The following is a 22,690-nucleotide window of genomic DNA, read 5'->3' on the forward strand; positions in this document are numbered from 1 at the left end:
GTCAGGGCTGGACCAGCCCACGCTGGGAATCTCAGGGGGCGCTGGACTTTCTAATTCCACATCTGTGAACCGGCAGCCTCCGAGGGCTGAATCGGGATAAGAGTTCTCCAAGGCCCAGATTTACAGGGAGACGGGGCAGAATCAGGAAGGTCGATGCTCAGTGGAGGGGGAGATGCTGAAGGTCTGAAATCAGCCTTCCTGCCAGACGCAGCCCCTGCCCACCTCATCCTGACTTACAAGTCGGAGCCACGTACACAGCCCCCGAGTCTCTGGAGGGTCCTACCAGCTGAGGGATTACAGGTTGTGTGTATATTCTGACGTCCGTCTGGAGAGAATACATAAAAACAAAGAAGAAAGCGGTTTTGCAATATAATCAGTGGAGACTAAAGGCACACAGAGTTCAGTAGCAGGAGGCCCTGCCACGGCGGGGACGTGGGGATGGAAGAGGAGACGCGCCAGTGAAAGCGCCGCAGGCCTCCTGAACCCAAGTGACGTTTCTCCAAAATTCAGGCCAGGTAAGAAAAGTCAGCTGGTGACACTCATCTGTTAGTGTCACACCAGACAACAAGCAGTTAATTAACCCACAGACACTAAATCCCATTATTTCCTGAATTCCCCCTCTTTGAACGCTCCGCTGGTAATAGGTGGAAAATTTTCAAATCTCTATCTTGGTTCTTTGAGTGCAGCGGAGAGAGGGTGATATTTCACTTTCATCAGATCTCTCGGCATCTTTTCCTTAATCCCAGACAAGAAAAATTCAGAAACTGCTCAGTCCTCTAAACCTTTGTCTGTTGCGATTCTGACGATCGCAAGCATTTTACCAGGACACGGACTCAGACGGGGTCAGCTGGTCAGACACCAGAGCATCTCGGGACGCGCGGCCTCCCCTCCCAGTCCAGGAAGGCTTTGGACTCTGCGCGTAGAGACAGGAAGTTCCTGCCTCTCAAGAGGGAAGCCTTCTGGGCTGAGGGACAAAGGCTCACACCTTGGGCCGAAGCCTTCACAGAAGCAGGCCTCAGTCTCCTGCGCCCCTGGCTTTGGGAGCCATGGGAAAGGGGCCGGGGGGGTGGTCCAGCCCCGGACAGCCCTCCTCCGGACCTCTCCCAGCTCCTCTTCCTCCCCACCTCCTTCCAGCTCGCCGTCAGACACATGCGTCCCATCAGGACGGTCCCATGGGACCTGGGCCCCTCTGTGCCCCCCGCCCCGTGCTCAGCCTCCGTCCTCCGCACGCACACACGTCGAGGGCCCCAGGCGGTCGGCCTGAGAGCTGGGCTCTGCGCTGGGAAAGGCCTTGGGAAGCACTGGTCCCCGGGGCCGGAGCCTCTTCCCCCTCTTGCCAACCCCGGAGGGCAGGGCACAGAGCCCACGGCCTGGTACGCCCTGGTCGCCTGGTCACCCGCCAGGGACCCTCCTGGAGGGGCTCCTTGAGTCCCCGGCCGACCCCAGCTGCAGAGCCCCTGCAGGTACGCTGGGCGGTGTGTGCGCTGGCCGAGGGCACGCACAGAGGGTGCGCAGGCTGCAGCCAGGCTTCCGAGGCGGGCACCGTTTCCTCCCCGTTTGCACTAAAAATAGCCTTGATTTGTCACTGGGTCCTACTGTGCTTGTTCAGAAAGGCTGCCATCCGATAAACAAGAAAGAGCCCGAGGACTCTTGCCCCTGGTGACGTGCGCTGCGAGCGCCTGTCCTCAGACCGCCCGCGGGCACCGAGGGGAGGCGCTGTCTTGGGGGAAAGGGTTCTTCTTCCTGATAAAGAAAATGGGTACCAGCGCTCTCACATCCCTGCAGAGTCCCCAAACTGGAAATGTCGAGAGCTCCTCACCAAGACAATCTCTTATAGTCATCCGTGGCAATAAATAGATTATCTTTCAAAAGGAAAGCGATGTAATGCGTTCAGGAAGTTATCTCTGCGAAACAGGAAAGCTCTTATTTGAAGATTTGTTGCCTCTGCTTAAGGACAACAGTGCTTTGAACACACAGGCGGGCGGGCTCTCAGCGGGAACCCTGCCTGGCCAGGCAGCGGGCAGCAGGGAGCCAGGGAAACACTGCGTTTCCGTCCAGTCCCGGGGAGGGAGGGAGCCGGCCAGCTGTCAGCGCCGTGGGTCTGCGGGGACAGCCGGCCGCGAAGCCCGCGGACACACAGCAACGGGCTGATGCCTTCGCAGGGGGCGGCTGACGGAGGATCTGAGAATTAGGAAGCACGGAACAGGAAATCCAGGGAGGCGCTCACAACTTATTTCCAGACAGAGCTCCTACTTGAGAGAAGTGCGAAGTGAACCAGAAATAAGCACCATGATCCCGAAGCAAACTGTTTAAACTCGTGTTTCTACAAAGTATTTCCGACACTAACACAGATACGTGAAAAGCATCTGCGGCAAACAAAGAAGTCAGGCCCTGAGGTTCCAGAGCTCCTCCTCCGGCTTCCAGGGCCCTCGGCCTGGGCTCCGTCCTCGCCCGCCCAGCTCGCGGAGACACAAGCGCCCGGTGGGTGTCAGCACCCACCTCCCCATTTGAAAAGGACTCAGGAAGAAGCAGAGAGCCCCGGGCAGGCCTGTGGAACCCTCCCCTCGCTTGTTCCTGGGGGAGGGGAGGGGGGCCGCAGCCCCCCACCCCCACCCCCGGCACCTTCGACCCCTCCCAGCCCTGCTCCCAAGTCGCCCTGTGGTTCCCCTCAGTTCACAAGCCCCCCGTGTCACCCTGTCCTGTTTTCAGCCCTTCTGGGTGGTTCCCTCCGCGGGTGCGGGCAGTGATCGGCTCCCTTCCTCCCTGGTGAGTCAGGAACGCGGTGGCCTCTCCGCCATGACAGATGAAGATCTAAGGAACTTTCTTCTCTTTTCAATCACAGTTTCTGTGTCTTCTTCCTTCGTACTAGAAGAATTCGTCAGCATTCCCCCACTATTTCTTTCTTTCTTTTTTTTTTTTCCAGCAAACATGCTTTAAGTCTAAAAGAATGCTTTCTTCTCCCTCGATTACTCTCCTTCTTCAGCCCATCCCGTTTAGTCACGGCTTTAGTGCCGTATGTTCTCGGATCTCTCGGCTTTTAAGGTCCCATCTGTTCCCCGAGCTCTCTCTGCTTCTCTGAGGTCACTGTCTTGTCTTCCCTCCAGGTGAGAACAGAAAGCCGAGTGCAAACTGGCTTCGCCTCGATACGGGAATTTACTGCTCACAGACGACAACTCCAGGGTAGACCAGCTTCGGACCATCCTTACCCATCTCTTCTCTCCTGAAGTTCTGGAACAGCCCTTCCCTGGTCTCCCCTATAAAACGGGGTAGATTAATCTCCTGAAGTGAATTCCATCCCTGACCTTTTGCCCCTCAAATGCTCAGGGGCTCCCCATCTGTCTCACACCTTCGAATTCCTCCTTCTCATTTACAGTCATGAAGGTAAGATCTCACCTACCCCGAGCAGGTAGACCCCGGATGTTCCCGCCCCCTCCCCGGGGGGCTGTCCCCGGATGTTCCCGCCCCCTCCCCGGGGGGCTGTCCCCGGATGTTCCCGCCCCCTCCCCGGGGGGCTGTCCCCGGGCCGTGCCCACCCGGAGCGGACTCCGTGGACCACCCCCCCCCCCCCGTAACACGTCTGAACTTGTGCTGCGAGCACCACTGAGCGTCGACACGCTTACTCCCAATCAGATCCAAACGCCGGCAGTTTACACCTTTGCACGTTACCTGCACCACCACGCACGGTCATGGCTAATCATCACGACTGAGCTATTTTTCCCGCTGCCTCCACGCTCTGACCGATCACTTACTCTGGACCCTGGAATCCTGGGCAGGCTTCTTCCACAACCCAGCACAGAAGGAAACGGTGCCTCAATTTCCATACAGCTGTTTGCCTATTTTTAAAATGTATAAAGACAGAACTTCTGGAAATCTCAGCAACTCCCCCAGGGAGCTGGCTCAGTGCTGGCTCCCCTCCCCAGAGACCCAACTCGGCTGGATTTTACACACAGGAGGTGGGACCTCCTGGTACTGAGAAATGGGGGCCAGCAAGAGGGACACACACGAGGAGGTACAAGATCTCACCACAGAGAATTTTAAAATAATAATAAACCTGTCCACATCCATTTCATCTACCAACCTTAAGTAGGTACTGGCGCTACTTAATTTTTGCCACTTAAAAAATTGGGAGAGGATATTTTTGGACTAAATTATACGGTGCCTACGATTTGTCTCAAAATGATCTGGGGTGGGGGTAGGCAGAGAGGGTAGATGCATAAAATAAAATAAGACTGGCTTTTCCTTGATAACTTTTGAAATTATATAACTGTGGTGACACATCCATGGAGGTCTGTTCAACTCTTTTCTTCTATATGTGCTTGCAGGAAGGGATTTAACCTCTCAAGCAAATGACTGAGGTTGTGTATTATTTGTAGAGGTTATGGCTTTTAAAAAGCTTCTAATACCAAAACCACTCCCAGAGCAGCATGGAATAAGCCACTTTTAAAGCTGGTGTGCTCAGACCCTGAGCAAATACAGAACTAACTTTCGACACTGAACCGCACTTGTGCGGTGTTCCCCCGGGCAGCCCAGCCCGGGGACACACGGCCGCCGGGCTCCGGAACGTCCCACCACAGTCTCCCACCGTGGGCGGCCGCGGCCTCATCCCCCTCCCCGTTTCACCGTATCTCCCTCCACTCAGCTGCTCTCAGGGCCTCAGATCCTCTCTGCCCCCTAGAAAGGCTGCTCCCTCGGCCAGAGCATCTCCTCAGCCCCCTGCATATGCCTTCATCCCCTCCACCTGTGGACTCAAATCCGTCCACAGCTACAATCTGCAAGATGCCCCGAAAGTCCAAGGAACAAAGGAAGATGAATCCCACAGTAAGTTAGCTTGAAGTCTTCTCCAAGTTTTATTTTAGTTGAAAGCAACTTAAATAAAGACACAAGTTTCTGCCTTCATTTCTCCTCTCTTTGGCGTCACATAAGAAATGTTGGTTCTCCTGAGTAACACTGAAGCTCTGCCAGATGAGGACGGGGCAGTAACATCTTTCCCAACAGGTAAGATCGTTTCTGCAGATGTTCTCATACCTCACCCGACACACACGTGGGAGTTACTGTGATTCATGACTCGTACCCAGGGGAGGGGTGGCTGAGAGGCAAGGTGAGAGACTGAGCTTCAAAGAGCCCAGGAGACCTGCATCCGACTCCAGCTGGCAAGCGGCCCAGAAGGCTCCAAGGGTGGCTTTTTCTTTTCTTTCCTTTCTCAGTTGAAGTAGAGTTCATTTACAACGTTGTGTTAGTTTCAGGTGTACAGTGAAGTGACTCGGTTATGCGCACATATATCTATTCATTTTCAGATTCCTGTCCCTTAAAGCTCGTTGCAAAATACTGAGTATAGTTCGCTGTGCTACACAGTAGGTCCTTGCTGGTTATCCATCGTTCCAATTTCTGCATCTTCTGCTGCAGCCCCTGCCCACGTGGCTCAGCATATTTAACACACAAGTACACAGGAAATATTCGGTGACCGCAAATGAATTTCTAAAGTGTGGCAAAAGAGTTCAAAGCTCTAGGAACTGTGCAGATTTAGATGTCTATTCCACAAGTGAATTTATTATTTATTAGAAGAAATTTTGGATCATTTCCTTAGTACATAAAACCATAACTTTTTAAACCACAAATATTCATTCTATAGGATTTAGTTCACATCGCAAAACCTGGCTTGACCAACTAGCAGCACAAATAGCTAAGAAAATAGTAAGTCTTGAGAATAAAACTGCAAACAGAAAGACAAGTAAGTGGGAGATGTTGCTTTTTAAGTCACAACACAGCAAAAAGTAGTACAGTCTCTCCCCTCCGTATCCGTGGATTCTGCATCCTTGCATTCAACCCACTGTGGATTAAAAATGCTTGAAGACAAATTACAGAAAATTCCAAAATACAAAACTTGAACTTACAGAGTGCTGGCAACTATTTACATAGCATTTACATTGTATTTACAACGATTTACATAGCATTTACACCGTATTAAGTATTATAAGCAACCTACAGATGATTTAAAGTGTTATGGCAGGGTGTATGTAGGTTACTTGCAAATCTGACACCATTTTAGATAATGGACTTGAGCATCCACCAATTCTGGTATCTGCGAGGGTGGTGAAAACCATCTCCTGCGGATACTGAGAGATGACTATAAATATTTTCACTTAGATTTGCCATTTAAGACAATGCAAATTAAGAAGAGCTGAGAAAACATGCAGGACACAGTCAAAAAGAGGACATAAAAGTAAAATGAGACATTCTGCAACCAGCAACGTAGGTCAAGTTTCAGCCGATGTAAAGTCAGAAATGCTGCAGCCTCACGGCCGTCTTCCTCTTGTCTTTAATTCGGGGAGGGCTGCCTGCGGGCCGACTTAGCAGCTCCAGAATCAGGAGTGCTCTTCTTCCCCATCAGTCCCTTGTCTCCTCTGTCTCTTCTTACCCGTTTCTGCTCTAAGTAAGTCTTTGTTCCGCAGTTAAGACCAAAGACAGGAGGGGAGTCAAAGAAAAGAGCCAGAAGTTTGAAAAAGGGAGTGAACATTACAGCAGGAGCAAAAGGATCTCTTCCATGAAATATCACCCAGATTCGGAAACATTCGAAGACATATAAGCAAGACTCCCCAGCTTAGAACACTGCGCTCTGAAGAATCCTCTGAGGACAAGAAACAGACGCCACACACTCCAAGACAAAAGGGATCAGTGGGCCGCATGGAGGGTTTGACTTTACCATCCCTAATACAAATGACCCTCATTTCCCCAGCAAAGCGAGGCATACCCGACGGCCCGGGAGGCAACAGTATACATGGAATCATTGCCCCGCTGGAAGCCAAGCCCCAGTTCCGAGCTCTGTCTCGACACAGGGGCCAAGGCCCCCATCAGCAAGCCCGCTCGGCCCTCAGTCCCTCTCTCGCGCCTGCCTCCTGGCGCTGGCCTGGACCCCAGGAAGGCCGAGCCTTCTTTCTGCTGGTTTTGCCCCTGGGATTCTGGGCACCGAAGGGGAGACCGTGCCTGGGTGGCTCCCAGCCTCAGCCCCCTCCTCACGAGACCCCAGGTCCCAGAACGGCGCTTCTGCTTCGTTTCTGCTCCAGATTTGCTCCTGGGGGCCTCTCTCTCAGAGACAAACGTCCCATCTTGACCCCCAGGAGCTGGGGCTGGGGCCCTGACACCCCCGACACATCCCCCAGGATGCTAATCCCGCCGACCCTCCAGGGCCCCTGGCTAGCGGTCCTGGGAGGGAACCCTGTACTCAGTTCCCTCTGCATGTCTCTCAGCCCCCACCAGGCCTTTCTCTCTCGGGATGGGGGCTTAGGTTTTAATCTTATGACGATAGATAAGAATATACAAGAAAAATGGCCTTCACAATATATTGTTTATTGTGAAATTTTGCTCATCCTTAAGGAGAGTTCTAAGGGTTTTCAGATGCTGCTTTTACATTTAACCTGTGGGCAATTTACCCAAGGAATACGTTTCAAAATAAACTTCCACTGAATAATTATAGGCAATAAAACGTACCAGCTTCTCCTTTTCCTTCATTAATGAATTGGGGAACATAAAAGCTCAATTAAAAATAAAGGCACAGGGACTTCCCTGGTGGCGCAGTGGTTAAGAATCCGCCTGCCAATGCAGGGGACACGGGTTCGAGCCCTGGTCCGGGAAGATCCCACGTGCCGCGGAGCAACAAAGCCCGTGCGCCACAACTACTGAGCCTGCGCTCTGGAGCCTGCGAGCCACAACTACTGAGCCCGCGTGCAGCAACTACTGAAGCCCGCGTGCCTAGAGCCCGTGCTCTGCAACAAGAGAAGCCCGTGCACCGCAACGAAGAGTAGCCCCCACTCGCCGCAACTAGAGAAAGTCCACACGCAGCAATGAAAACCCAACACAGCCAAAAATAAATAAAATAAAATTATAAAAAAATTATTTAAAAAAAAAATAAAGGCAGATGCACCACGTAGCTCTTCCGTCAGTCCCGTTAGTTCTTTCTTCAGTCCCTTAAATTTAATAAAGCACTGGTGTTGAAAGGCCACTGAAGGACAATGAATATTAGTGCTCGGGGCTGACACCCAGCTCACACCGCCAAAGCAGGGGACGTCCGCTCACCTCGCTCCATCGGAGCCCAGAGCTCCTGGAGCCCGCAAGGTGCTGGCCCCGTACAGGCCAGGCTGGGAGAGCCCGGGGACGAGGTGCGGAGGGTGAGCTCCAGAGGGGGCGGCCAGAGCCAGAGTCTGCTGAGAAAGATACAGTGACACAAAGGAGACGGGGGTTGTTTCCTACCTAGAACAAGATGATTCATCAGACACTCTGAAACGAAACTGGAAACCAAAAATAAGCCTCCACCCCCCACCCAGTAAAACCCTGCCTTGTCTGTCTGTCCTCAGAATGTTCTTTGACCTCCCACCTCAAGGAAAAACACAGCCGTGCTTCCACTGCATCCTAAGACTTGCATTCCCTTCTGTAACTGATGTTTCTTGTAAGACCTTTAGTCATTCGAGTCCTAACTTTTATCATCATGTTCTTCACAGAGACATCACTCTATTTAAAAAGTGAAAAAATAAATGAGACAAGTAAATGAGGGATGATGGGAAGGAAGGTCAGATAGCAGGTGGTCATGTGGTCCAGTCGCTGGTCTGGTGAAGCCAGCCCTGAGGTCACTGAGCTGCATTCCTGTCGGAAGGGACGCCCGCCTCACCCCAAGGCCAGTGTCACCCACAGGGCAGGAGCTCCCAGGAGGGCCTCTGTCAGCAGCCTGGCCACAGAGGCAAAGCTGAACACAGAAGCAAATGCATCCTCAATCTCAGTGAACACAGGGTCTCTCTATAGGCACACTATTGCAGATCGCAAACGTCTAGAGCCTCAGAAGCTTTTAATTTATAAACGATACGCACTTACGTTCTCTTAATTAGGAGAAAACATTGAAAAGGCAAGAAAAGAAACAATACTCTCCAAATCCAGCAACAAGTAAATAGCAACAAACCCTCTGCTTCTCAGAGTCCGTTACCATCTACAGGCCGCATTCCCTCTGTTCCAGAGATCAGAGATATTTCAACTGGTCCCAGTGTGGATGACTAGCTTTGAATTTACCTAATTGCTTATGTGGTCATGTAATGTTGAGCTTCACTTGCAATAAATCAGTGATTCATCGAAGGGTGATGCAGGACTAAAACAGTTCCTTCCGTTAATCAATAAAGGTCCCTTTTCCCGGCAGTGCGTCCCCGAGAGGAAACTCACTATATACACAGAAATGCCCCCAGGGCATCTCGGATGAAGAAGATCAGAGGGAGAATGCATCCAGAGCCTTGAACCCCGAGGGGTGGAAACTCACGGCTTAGACGGCGGAGTGGGTCCCCACACCAGCCACAGACTGTGAGCCAGAGAGAGGTCTGGGGAGCGTCGGCCGCCACCTGGCCTCTTGGGATCGGACCCCAGACTGGCCGCGGGCATCCAGCGACACAACGTCCCCTCTGCTTCCCGCGAGCTTCTCCTGCCTCGAGACCCAGAGCCCACTGGGGCTCACAGCAAAGGGTTCCAGAGCCCGAATTCCACCTTGCACCATCAGTCCCATACGTCCGGCAACAAGCTAGCAGAACGAGTGAGTCTATTAGGAGGTCTTGTCATCCAGCTGTGTGGACACCGAGGGCCAGGTAACCCTCCAGGCAGAGCTGGGGTCTCACGGCTGCCTGCCCCAGAGGGCCCAGGGACCCCACAAGCCCTCATCAGCCTCACCTCCCAGCATGAACGTTTTTCAAACACGTTCCCCCAGACAACACGATTTGTTTCCCACAAAGGATGCTGGGGGAGGGGGGATGTCGGTGTTGGGCCGCGGCCTCCGCCCCGCCAGGCCTCCTGCTCAGCCCCTCGCGGCAGGCAGCACCGTGAAGATGGTCACGGAGGCTTTAAGCCCAGGCACAAATGCATGGGCGGGAGGACGGAGGGACCCTGGTCACTCCCACCACGTGCTCCCGTCCCTCCTCCCTGGGCTACTGGATCCAGAGTGGAAAGACCCCCAGCCTCTGCCCTCCTCTCTACCTTCGGGTCATTCAGGATAAACCCCGTCCGGCGCACACCACACCCCGCAGCCTGTCCTCTGCCTAGAGACTCAGGCGCACCCACAGCCCTCTGTGCCCCAGCCTGTGTGCCCTCCTCTCTGCCTCCCCTGGCCCAGCCTGTCTGTGCTGTGGGACTCGCCACTTCTTCCAGGAAGCCCGCCTTGACTGCCCTAGATTACACGTCTTTCGTCTGTCTTTCCACAACATCTGCGGCAATGCTTTCAGTCCAGCTGAGGGCCCTGTGTTTATCTTTGTGTCTCTGCAGTGGGTGCTCATTCGTCTTTGTGGGGCTCCTCCATCAGTGGTGGCAGAGTCAGGCCCCAGGACAAGCCGGGAAGGAACGAGTCCAGTGTGAGAGGCAGCTGCAGGTCACCATGACAGCAGCCCTTCCCCGTGCTGTGGGAACAAACCACGTGGGAGAGAGGAAGTGGGCCAAGTCTCTGGCCACCTGCACTTCTGCCCACAACTGCTCGAGGCCAGAGAAACGGAAGCGCCGCTACGTGGTCCTCCCCTCCCCGCTCCCGCTTCCACCACCTCTGACGTGACAGCCCCTAATCACAACAGCTCCACACGCTTCGTGCCTACTGCATGCAGAGCAGAGGCGACCCCTAGCCCCGCCTGACCTCATCTGATCTTGACCTCGGGCTGAGAGGCAGGCAGCCTCTTCAGGCCCAACTTTCAGATGAGGAAAGTGAAACTGAACTGCACTGGACAGTTCCACGCTCAAGCGCTCGCCGGCATAAGCCACTATTATGGAGGGTAAACTGGTGCTGCTGAAACACTTCCCGAGAGTGGCAGCAGCCCCTCCCTGTCCTGAGGCAGCCCCCCAGGGGCTTGGGAGTCAGGGCCAGACCCGCAGAGGCGCGCAACTTCCCGCCACGAAAACTGAAGAAAAACAGGTGGTTTCGAGGAAAAAGAGTTTGCTAAAGAATTTTAGAAAACTGTTGGTGTCCACCTGACGTCATCATATTTGTTTCTCCATGAAGACAGTTTACCGGATTATTTGGATTGCATGTATCCAGTCATTTATACTTGCTCAGATGGAGCTTGTTAGACTTTGATTTTCTGGGCTGAACAGCAAACACAGAATGTTCAAACAGATTACTTCTGGGAGCACGTTTAAAGAAGGCACAGCACCGTCTCTGAGCAAGCGGCCGGGGCTCACGGACACCGCCCTGTGCGACGTGCCATCAGGGTTTGTCAGAACGGTGAGCGCAGCCGCAAGTAACCGTGTTCCCAGAACTGCTCTCGCACCGCGTGTGTGCTCACGACCAATGCTCCGGCCTGCACTGGGAGGGTTCCGCTGGCCAGAGGGGTTCATCACCAGTCCGGACCTCCCAGCTTGGGAAGAGCTGGGCAAGCGGGGTAGCTCTGCTTCTGGGTTGGGTGGGACTGGAATTTGATGGGAGGGAGGTAGGGGAGAGGAAGGAGGGGGGGGGGTGGGATTCGGGCAGGGGCTGCTGGGCCTGGGCTTGGGTGGGAGGGCTGTGCATTGGGGGCGGGAAGGCCCAGGCGGGGGTACAGCGGGCGGGGGTGTCTGGAGGTAGAAGATGTAGCAGGATTTCTGGGTCTCCTGTGAGATGGTGGTGTAGTCTTTCCCCTTCTCTGCCTGCCCCTCAGAACCTCGGGCCTGTCTTCCCTGCCCCCCAAGGCTGCACATCGGGATGTCGGGGGCGATTTGAAAAGGAGCTGAGTCTGCGTCTGCGCCTGGTGGACCCACTGTGCCACAGGGGCCCGGGGCCAGAGGGTGGAGGCTCTGCTCTCTCACCCCCAAGGTCCCCACTAGGGGGTCACGTTCCCACACGCGAGCCACACCCCTGCGGAGGGCAGGACTCCCAGAGAGGCCGGCGACGAGGACCCCTCATCCCAGGTCAGCACTCGGTTAGCCTCACCACGTCCACTCATGGAAACTCAGCAAACGGCAGAAGCAATTTATCACCACTGATAAGTTTCTAGGGAAGAAAGACAGCTAATCGAGGGCACTCGGTGACGTGACACCTGGGCAGGGGAAGGTGTGGGTGAGGCCGGCCGAGGGGAGCCCGGGTGACGGAGGAGAACCACAGGTGTGTGCGGGGCCGAGGAAACGCCCAGGTCAGCTGCCCGACACGATCCTGTACGCGAGGAGAGCGTGGGGACAGCTTTATACCCACCGACATGCTCACATATAAGCACCTCGGTTTCCTCACCTGTAAAATGGGATAGTAATTGTGCGGGGGGGGCAAGAATTACAAAGAGTAAATGAATTATTATGTGGGATGCACTTGGCAAACTTTAAAAAAAATTTTTTAAATTTATTTATTTATGGCTGTGTTGGGTCTTCGTTTCTGTGCGAGGGCTTTCTCTAGTTGCAGCGAGTGGGGGCCGCTCTTCATCGCGGTGCGCGGGCCTCTCACTGTCGCGGCCTCTCTTGTTGCGGAGCACAGGCTCCAGACGCGCAGGCTCAGTGGCCACGGCTCACGGGCCCAGCCGCTCCGCGGCACGTGGGATCTTCCCGGACCGGGGCATGAACCCATGTCCCCTGCATCGGCAGGCGGACTCTCCACTGCGCCACCAGGGAAGCCCCTCGGCGAACTTTTAATCGGGGAATGAGAATTTTAGATCTCTAAGCAAAGAGGACCTATTGCATAGCACAAGGAATTATACCTGATATCTTGTAATAACCTATACTGGAATATAATCTGCAAAAAACCCAAATCACTATGCTGTAACCCCAGAACTAACACAATATTCTAAATCAACTATCCATCACTTAAAAAAACAACCTTGGATTTTACCCCAACTTCACTTTCCAGATTTAAAACCTAAGGTCAAAAGAGCTGGACTGGTTTTGTTAACATCACGGAGTCGGTGAATCAGGGAGAGAGCCGGGGTGAGAACCTATTTGTCACGGCAGCTATGGGAGGGAGGTGGGAGCTGAAAGGTGGAGAGGAAATGGACCAGCGCAGGGATCAGGGATCCCAGGAGTGAGAGCCACAGGTCAGCCCCCATGCACACCTGCACACACCTGAGCCCCAGGAAGTCACGACCATCAGGAAAACCTAGGCGTAACCCCCAGTAAGCTGATAAGCGCTCACGGTGCAAAGGGAACCCCTTCAAGGTGGAGGCCAAAGACACAGGAAGGCCCCAAAATCCACGGGGTGTACAGACAGAGTGCGACTCCAGGGACACGGGAAGGAATGAACCCCAGGCCGTCCACATGCCCCAGCACACGTTGTGCCCCGACGGCACCCTGTCCCTCCAGCAGATCCTGACCGCTGCCCCCAAGACCCCGACTCATGGCGCACCCGCCTCTCCTGGCCCGGAACCTTCCCTTCCCCTCATCTGCACTGTGCCCCCTGCTCAGAAAAGCTCACTCTTCGGGGAGCAGAGCCCGGGCTCGGGAAACAAGGAGCGTGTTTGCCAGCACGTGGCGGGCAGACGCAGGCCAGAGGTGCGTGTACCTCCGTCCGTGACGCCACGGGGTGCTGTCCCCTCCCATGGCCATCTCAGGCCGCCTTTCCCCAGTATTCGCCGGGCTCAGCTCCTTCGGGGCTCGGGCAGCATGTGTTTCTCCAAGACGCAGCTGCCTAACGGGACTGCTCTTCACCTTGGCCGTTTCTGTCAAAGGACCACGTTTCCTGAGAACTGTGCTGCCTCTGCCTGGCAGTCCTCTGAATGGAAGTGAAGCACTTCAGCTGAGTAGATACCTTTCCCTTTCTTCAGTCCCAGCAACTGAAACCACTTCAACGTAACCAGGCTCCACCCAAAGGCGGCCTCTAAAGCCACCTTCCTCTCGGCTCCCTGTAAGACCAGCCGGAACCAGTGCCGGCCCCCAGACCTCACTCTGGGTACTCAGGCTGCTGCCCTAAAACCTCATGCCATAAAACCCCAGGGCCCTCACGCTTCTGTATGAATTGACACTATTTCTTCTACTGTAGAAGGACCGGTTCCCCTTCTGCAAGCAGAACTCACGTCCCAGTTCACAGGAAGAGACACTCAAACCCAGGCACCTGGGATTGAGAGCAGAGATTGTGACAATTTCAAGGAAACCTCCGACGCAGACCTCTGAGTGCCCCGCCAGGGGTATGTGTGTGTGTGTCCCTCAGTCTGACGAAAAGAGCAAAACTACAGGCATCATATGAAAAACAGTAAAACCATGTCCTTGAATGAGCGAGTAAAGAAGGGTGCCGAGGACAGTGGAGGTCGGGTTGGAGCCGGGCCAGTTCCACCGTTCAGTTCCCGGCGCTTCTCCCGGATCAGACCCTTCCTGCTGCCACCTCACCCCTGGACCAGCTGGAGGGACCCCACAGGACAGGCGAGGGCGGTAGATGCAACCATTTCAGCTGCTAGCAGCCTTGTGCATTTATTATTTTTTCAGATTCTTGGATGCTAACAGGCATTAGACAATAGCCAACATCCATTTTTTTTAAACTGAAGTATAGTTGCTTTACAGTATCACATTAGTCTCAGATACACAGCAAAGTGATTCGTTTATACATACATATATCTGTTCTTTTTCAGATTCTTTTCCTTTATAGGTATTACAAAATACTGAATAGAGTTCCCTGTGCTATAGAGTAGGTGCTTGTTCTTTATCTGTTTTATCTGTAGTCATGTGTATATGTTAATCCCACACTCCTAATTTATCTCCCCCCCTTTCCCCTCTGGCAGCCATAAATTTGTTTTCTAAGGCTATCTCTTTCTGTTTGGTAAATAAGTTCGTTTAAATAAGTGCCCCCCACATAGTCTCTAGGCAAATATTTGGCACCTCTAAACAAAACCGTCCACCTGTAGCTCGGGAGGCCGGCACCAGCGGGCCCTCCTTGCCCGGGGCTGAGCCCCGATCCCGGGGCAGTTTGCTGGGAGGGTGCAGAATCTCCATGCTGCAGAAGGGGGCCGTGACCAGTGAAGCCACCTGCCAGGTTGGTATTCTGCCTCCAAGTTAACGGACGGGAGGTTGGAGCGGGACCACCAGCATCTCCGAGGTCCCCGACCGTGCTGGCGGAGCCAGGGGTCCTGACCACATCCCTCCCCACGAGGGCCCTGGGAGGCGGCCGGTCCGGGGAAAGTCCATGATGGGAGTGGAGGGAGGAGGATAAAGGCGAGGAGCTGTACATCCCTGACCCCCGGATGGGACAGTCCCGGTCAGGACCCCCCACCCTTGGTCACCTGCCAGCTCCACATCCGTCGTTAGCTCCCCTGCTGGAGCCGCAAAGGCCTTTGTCCGAGGCTCTCACACAAATGTGTACGATGTATGCAGAGCAACGAATCAAACCTGCTCTGGGCCACAGAGCGGTCCAGCGTGACACCTGCCCGGCCAATGTCCCCAGACACCTCTGCTCTGGGCCACCGCTCAGACGCCTCCCTCGCCCCGTGGTCCGCCGCCCTCATTGCCCCCACGGTGCGTCCCCCCCATCCCAGGTCCTCCAGGGCACAGGGCTCTCAGCCAGTGTCCCCTCTGGACGCCTTCAACCCTGCAGGGCCCAGCGAGGCCTGACCCTCTCCACGAAGCTTTCCTAACCACGGCACGCACCGGTCTCCGGATTCTGTCTGCATCCTCCATTCACACCACCACGTGCACGACACACAAGGGATGGAACGGCTTCTAAGGACCCCATCTAAATAGCTTCTCCTCAAAAGGACCGAAGGCACATTCCAAAGAACAGTGCTCAGTACATTTCAGGCGTTTACTTTGGTAATTACTTCCTTATCCACAGACTAGAACAGAAGAGCAAGAAGCACGGCAGGCTGGAGGGAAGCTACCCAGGCCACAGGCCCCCGGCAGCATTCACGATGCTCAGTGAAGCACTGCCCACAAATTAAAACCATCCCCTTTATCTGGGACCAGTAACGGGACAGGGTATCCCGTGCTGGGGGGAAAGAACTACAAATTAGCAAAGATGCAATTAAATCGAACAACATTCTAGAGGGGGAACAGAGAGATGGGAGTGGGGGTCCTTGACACAAAGACCCACAGACCAGGCCCAGGACAAGGATCCCACGTCGCGGCTGACGGTCCCCCTCCCAGCACCTGCTGTCTCCGGGAAGGAAGCACAGGGAGAAAAAGGAGAAAAGTAGAATAAAATAAGGAGAAAAAGACAAAGGAAAGATGGAGGGAAGAAGTACGAGAGAAACAGAAAAGGAAACACAGCTCTCCCACTGGCTAGTGCTCAAGCTTCAGATAAACTGAGATCATCCCTCACTGTAAAGAAACCACAGGGACGTCCCCCGTAAGCACGCAGCCCTGTGACCAGAACCTGTGCAGAGACACAAGGGACAAAATGAACTTCAGCAAAAACTCAAGAACAAGGTCGAGTAACAGGAGACAGAGCACCCGCTCTGCAGAACGGGGTGCTTCTGCAAAACTGAAAGGAAAAGAGCAAGAGAAGAGAACGAGATTGGGCCCAAATGAAGACAAAACTGAGAAAAGGGAGTGTTTAAAAAATCATACTCGAAGTTTGACATTAACGAAAATAAGAAGGGGGGGGGGAAGGGTTACAAACGTCATGCATGACTTTGAAAAAAATCATTACCTAAGTGACTGGCCAGTTGACTTCCAAATAGGATTGGGGGCCGTCTTGAAAAGAAAGCCCTGCATACTCCAAAGGGCTCTGTAAAAACGGAAGCCAAGGTACTCACTAACAGTGCCCCATAGAATCTGGAGAAGGCCTGGTGGAGGCAGGAGAGCATGGCCCTAACGAGAAATGATGTCAGTTATGGCCGGGGAACCAAGCAGCCTTCCTCTTCAGGCATCGAGGCGCTTACTCACCGGTGCGTCAGAGAGCAAACCTCCAAGAGAAGTTTGTAAACATTCAGGCAGGTTCGTCACCCGAAAAGGGGGCGAGGACACAGCCCCGCTTCCTCGGGCCGAGGGTAAGTCAGAACCACTTTTAGTGACTGACTTAATTGAGCGCCTTGGGGTCATTTACTTAATATAGGGCCTGCTATTTCCGTGGGTGGCAAGCTTTCTAGGCTTGGCCACCTGTTCTGCTGCAAGCCTGCCTGTCTTGAGCCAGCCACTGTCGTGCAGCCAAGGTGACAGGGCGGCACAGAGCCACGGGCACTGGCCTCACGGCCACGTGCAGTGTCCTGGCCCGTCTACGCACCTGGAAGGCTGCAAAGTGGTCCCCAAGAAAGGGGTCCTTAATGGCATGGTTGATACTGTTTTTATGCTTTTTTTTTTCCTTGGAGACTCTACTGGTGTCATTTTGAAACTCTGACCTCCTTGCACCCTGGGTAGGTCCTCTCCGGAAGAAACTTAACACTGGGAGAACTAAGTCCGAGGCCACACAGCTTGACCACAAAGCCACAAAGAGGATTCTCTGTTCCTCGTGTCCAGGCTGTTCTCCTTTGGGTCCTAAATCAGAACCTCTCCTCCAATCTGTAGCCACGAGTAGCTAAAGTAGACTCAGATTATTCAGACAATGTTCCCAGCACTTCTGTCACGATGTCGTTAAAAACGTCTACAGCAGTGAGGCGGTGCTGTTGTTTCCCTGTTAGTACAGCGCGTCCACCGACTTCACATTCCAGCCACAGCCACTAGGTTTTTGTTCTGTGCTTTTCCGAGAGCAGCTTAACTGGGATTAGCAAATTTGGGGGAAAGCAGCAAAACAAAGGCAACTCGTACAAAATAACTAACACCCATCATGCTCTGGCTGACACACCTCTTAGCCAAAGGTTAGTGGCCTGGTTTGCTGAGCGATGGGGCCGGAACCTCAGTTCACATGACCTTAGTTGTAAGTGTCTCTCCGTCCTCCCTGCAAGGACATTCTTCCCTCACTTAATTATGCGTCTCACCGTTCTGCTGAATGACAAAATCAAGAGATGTCTCTATCGTGCATTACCTCGATTTGCTGTTCCTCGGAAATCTCTTTAACAAGAATCATTTTCAACAAGAAGGTACAGAGTATCTTTGTGCCCACAAATCTCCCAGGGAGGCCCGTCCAAATGCTCTCTGCTGCCCGCACGTGGTTTATCTACCACGTGGAGACTAAAGGCTTGGGAAGGAATTCCACTGGGCAGATCATACCTACACAGAAACCACGTGTTTGTTCCCTGGGGAAGCGATCACCTGGGTCTCAGAAGAGCAGGAGAATTTCGTCTGCTTTTTTTCCCGTGTCGCTGGGAATCACCCCTCTGTCTCCGATCGTCTTCCAGTACAGTGAAGTCACCATCGTGGTAACTAGACTCGGGGACTGCTGCACTGTGCAGAGATTTCCAGTAACGTGGAAGAGATCAGGATGGAGTTCCTGATCAAATGAAAAGATCTTTGCCACTGCCAGTGCCAAGGCTGGCCGCATGGGCCTCCACCTCCCATCATCTGCCACGTGTGAGGCCAGGGTAGCTGGCAGGGGACACTGTTGGCTGTTGTCACTGAGGCTGTCATTCCAGGCCCCAGGAAGGTGGGGCTGGCTTCTACCCACGGCTCTAAACATCACGCACAGATTGCCAGATCCAAGCGGGGTCTCTAGCCGACACCTACTCCTGAGCTGCAGAACCCGGCACCTACCACCTGCTGAATAGGTCCTCTGGGCGTCCAGCAGGCAACGCAGTTTCCGGACATCCACACAGAACTCCTTCCCCACCCCTTCCCCGCTTGCGCAGGACACGGTCCCAGCGATGGCACGTCCTCCACCCAGTGGCTCAGGACGGAAAAGGAGAAGCGGTTTCTGTTCCCCTCACCGACCCGTGTCTCCGCCCTAGCTTCGTATCGCCAGCCTCTGCCCTCCGGGCGGGTGCTGTGTGTCCCCTGGATTCCTGCAGTATCTCCACCCCCGGCCCCGCCCGGGCCCTCCAGGTCCAGTCTTCTGTCTCCACCCACTCTCCACGGAGCATCCAGACCGACTCTAAAACGAGGACCTTAAATCCTCCAGGGCCCTCGCCATGCTCAGGGAGGAGCCCAGACCCCTGAGATCGGCGCCCGAGGCCCGACCTGCTCTCCGGCTCTGCCAGCCCGGCCTCCCGCGCACTCTCCTCGGCTCGGCGTCTTCAGCCCGGACGCCGGCTCCGCTGCTTAGCGCTCGGGGGGCGTCTCTGACCCACCCTCCGCGCTTCCAGGGCCACCCTGCCCGCAAACAGCCGCGTCCTGCTCTGTCGCCCCGTCCTCAGGGCCCTGCGGGCCGGGGGGGACCTTCCTTGCCCTCGTAAGGACAGTCGCACCCCCAGACCCAGAGCCTGGGCCTGCGCTTCAGGGGTCCTCGCCTTCACGATCCCAGCACGACCCACGCCCCGAGGGGTCGGTGTCGTGACCGGCTCTGCTCAGGATCCAGGAACTGCTATTCCAAGCTCGCAGCCGCAGAGTCAAACCCCACGAAGGCGGGTGCCGTGAGGGTGAGCGCGGTGACCTGGGAGACAGACAGACAGACGGACGGACACGGGCCGCGGCGCGGCTGTGGACGGGCCGCACCGAGCTAGAGAAGGCGAGTCGAGCCCGCCTTGACTCGGGTGTGGACGCCCTTCCCACTGGCGCCGCCTGGACGTGTCCTCGCTTCTCTTCACGCGCCGACGCACGATTTAAGAAGCGCCCCGGAACCACTGCGGGATCTGCAAAACTTGCGAGGGGCAGCCGAGGAAGATTTTACAACATCCGACAATTCGCCTCCGTCCTGAACGTGTACCTGTTCCCCTAAACATCCGTACACACGCATGAACACGCGGCTGATTCTTTCACCTCCGCTGTACGGAACCAGAGGCTACTTTAAGAAATGGTAAAAACGGCAATATGAGTGACATCAACTTATCTGATGAAATACAATGTTTTGTAAAATTTTTTCTTTTAACGAAGTTATGAGACCTCATTACAAAGGTGGAGCATGATATGCAAAATTCACAGTTTATGTCTAAATCTAAGTATGCCTTAAAGAATTTTATGGATGATTTCAGCTGCTTTTGGCAGAATTAAAGTTTTCTAAAATTAAATGAATAGTTAAGTACGCTGACTCAGGAGAGGTTATGTAATTTGGCATTACTGCCCATAAAGCACAGTGTCCGTGAAAAACCTGATTATAACAGCATAATTACTTAATTTTGCTGAATTTAAGGGAAGAAAAATAAAACGTATGGAATAACATAATATTTTGTACATTATGTACGCTTTAATTTTATTACTCATCCAACTATCACTAGCCTGTCAACAACCAGACGTGAACGAGAAATATTTAAATTTAGTCATTATGGGTATTTTATTGATCTTCAATCATAGATAATGCATAGTTTTAAACGTATTTTTTGAAATTTTGGTGTTTGGCAACTCTATTTGTTGGGGTGGGAATAGATAACATGTTTTATTTACAACTTTTAAATGTTTAAAATATGTAATAGGAGGGCCTCCACTTACACACTTCCGGGGCCGGTTGTGATAGTGGGAACTCTGACTGCACAGCCCCACTGGTAGCCTGTCTGCTCGGCAAATATTTCTGAAATGAAATGCATGTGTATGTATGTCTAAGGTTACACAGGCAAATTTAAGAGTTATGTGAACTGTTTAATACTGCAATAACATTTCTGAAAGGAATTAATGACTCTCTTTCTCTATCAAGATAGAAGATACTGGGCTTCCCTGGTGGCGCAGCGGTTGAGAGTCCGCCTGCCGATGCAGGGGACGCGGGTTCGTGCCCCGGTCCGGGAGGATCCCACGTGCCGCGGAGCGGCTGGGCCCGTGAGCTGTGGCCGCTGCGCCTGCGCGTCCGGAGCCTGTGCTCCGCAACGGGAGGGGCCACAGCAGTGAGAGGCCCGCGTACCACAAAAAAAAAAAAAAAAAAAGATAGACGATACCGTGAATTAATTCACATTAACATGTCAAGCCGCTCAGAAAACCCCAGCTTTGAGGTGTGTTTCCCGTCAACAGCTGAAACACACGGTCGTCAGGAGAGAATGTCTGGACTCTGGCTTCATCGCCTCATGAATTCACCATTCCTCCAGCTTTGGTCTTGGCTACCAACGGGGTCAGTGTGTTATGTGTTGACGCGATTCTGCTTGCAATATCCATTTATTCAGGAAATCAGTATTAACCCCTGAGGCCGTGAAATAACCTCTGGAGAAGCAGTGGTGAACAGGGGAGATGCTGGCTTCATGGAGCTGGCCTTCTGGTGGGGGAGCAGTCACGGAGCAAATGACAACACAGCTAACTGTGCATGTACGGCTGTCATGGGAACAGGTAACAGGAGGACTTCATCCTAGGCCGGAGAGACAGGGGAGCCCCAGGGAAAATGAAAACCAAAGGGTGAGTTAGGAATTATCCTGGCAAAAAAAGGGAAGAGAACCACCCACACTAAGAATACGGAGTCCTGATCAAAACACAGACACCAACGCAGCCAACCCCACGCGAACAGCCCCCGAGCTTGAGAGAGCTTGATGTACTCAATGCCCGTGAGAAGGGGCCTCCAGGGAGGACGGGGGCCTGCCTCCCTCTCCAGAACTTTAGGTTCTGTCCTGAGTGCAACGGGGCCACTAAAGGGCTGTAATTAGAATGTTTTTCTCCGATTTTACACTCTGTGTGGTAACTGACTCGGATCCAGGAAGAGCTGGAAAAGAGGAGTAAGAGGTCCCGGCCCGTCTCCAGGAAGCAGACGGGTGGGGCCGGACCAGGGCGTGGTCAGCAGCAGGCCCGTGGAGAGCTCGTGGGCCCGAGCATCAGCTGGACTGCGGATGGACTAGATGAAGGGCGGACAAGCCCGAGAGGGCAAAGGTGATGGTCAGAAACCTGACGGGGTAGCTAGCTGGAGACACACTATTTATACCCACATGGTGTCTCCATTTTTATCTCCGTCCCAGACTTACCTTCCAAGCTGCAGACAAACGTATGCACTCGCTGCTGGAAACTGTAACTCCACGACCTCCCGGGAGACTCAACTAACACATCCAGACTGAACTCACCATTTCCCCTGACTCAGCCATGAACACAAACAGCTCCTCCTCCATTTTTCCTTATCATAGCAAATGCCCTCCCGTTTGCTGATCACCTGCGATGGTTAATTTTATGTGTCAGAGGAAGCCCAGAATTTGGTCACCCATTACGCTGGGCATGTTTGTGGGGAAGTTTTTGCACGAGGTTAACACCTGAGCCAGCAGCTGCCCCTCCCTAGCGTGGGTGGCCTCATCCCATCAGCCAACGGCCTGAGGAGACCAAACGTAAGAGAGACTTCCGCCTGCCCCGCTGCTCCTGCCTTTGAACTCAAGCTGGAATATTGGCTCCTCCTGGGTCTCAAGGCTTCCAGCTTTCGGACTGGAACGTATACCATGGTTCTCCGGGGTCTCCAGCTCTGACTGCAGATACGGGACTCGTCAGCCTTCGTAATCACATGAGCCAATCTCTTGTAGTAAATCCCTTTCCCTCTCTCTCTCTCTCTCTCTCTCTCTCTCTCTCTCTCTCTCTCTCTCTCTCTCTCTCTCGCTGTGTGTGTGTGTGTGTATATATATATATATATAATGTATCTCCTATTAGTTCTGTTTCTGGGGAGAAGCCTGACTAATACATCAGCCAAAGAGGGGATGGTATTGCCTGGGAAGAAGGTAAAGTAAAAAACAAAACACACAAAAGCCCCCAGAAAAACTCATGTAAGTTACAGGGTACCCCGATGTTATGAATAAACTCTAGAGCAAAGAAGTAAAAAGAGGCCAGAGTTTACTTCAAAGTCATGTAGGTTGGACTGCGGCAGAGCTTCACCGGGTGCACGGCCACCCCGCTGGAGGCTCTA

At 53.5% G+C, this 22,690-nt stretch overlaps 1 protein-coding gene and 1 long non-coding RNA gene across 6 annotated transcripts in view; one reads left to right on the plus strand and one right to left on the minus strand.

Annotated features, from left to right (window-relative positions):
• The window catches only part of RPS6KA2 (ribosomal protein S6 kinase A2), a 348,075-nt gene that overhangs the window by 196,565 nt on the left and 128,820 nt on the right, over window positions 1–22,690 (minus strand). The gene's annotated exons all lie outside the window — the stretch shown is intronic.
• On the plus strand, window positions 1,998–4,277 carry LOC136792398 (uncharacterized). Its single transcript, XR_010836130.1, has 3 exons — window positions 1,998–2,481; window positions 3,105–3,381; window positions 3,631–4,277. It is a non-coding gene; the product is annotated as an uncharacterized lncRNA (long non-coding RNA).

The sequence above is a fragment of the Kogia breviceps genome, chromosome 13 (assembly GCF_026419965.1).
Source record: "Kogia breviceps isolate mKogBre1 chromosome 13, mKogBre1 haplotype 1, whole genome shotgun sequence".
Lineage (NCBI taxonomy): Eukaryota > Metazoa > Chordata > Mammalia > Artiodactyla > Physeteridae > Kogia > Kogia breviceps.